Source organism: Eimeria mitis, genomic scaffold (genome assembly GCF_000499745.2).
Source record: "Eimeria mitis Houghton genomic scaffold, Emh_scaff306, whole genome shotgun sequence".
Lineage (NCBI taxonomy): Eukaryota > Apicomplexa > Conoidasida > Eucoccidiorida > Eimeriidae > Eimeria > Eimeria mitis.
Window position 1 is genome coordinate 15381 of NW_013571407.1, and position 206 is coordinate 15586.

The window sequence follows — 206 nt, forward strand, 5'->3', positions numbered from 1 at the left end:
CTGCTGCTGTTGATGTTGCTGCTGCTGCTGCGGCCGATTGCTGCTGGGGACTCTAAGTCAAGGAGACACGAACCTTCGCCGCATGCAACCTCACGCATGCGCTTGCGGCTGCTCTTACCATGCTGCTGCTGCAGCAGCTGCTGCTGCTGCTGCTGCTGCTGCAGCAAGGCTCGGTGATGCAGCAAAGACACACGAGACCGGCGGGA

General features: G+C 61.2%; 1 protein-coding gene across 1 annotated transcript in view; it reads right to left on the bottom strand.

Moving 5' to 3' along the window:
* Positions 1 to 206, bottom strand: part of EMH_0007330 (uncharacterized protein) — a gene marked incomplete at both ends in the record, with an annotated part of 17196 nt that overhangs the window by 13250 nt on the left and 3740 nt on the right.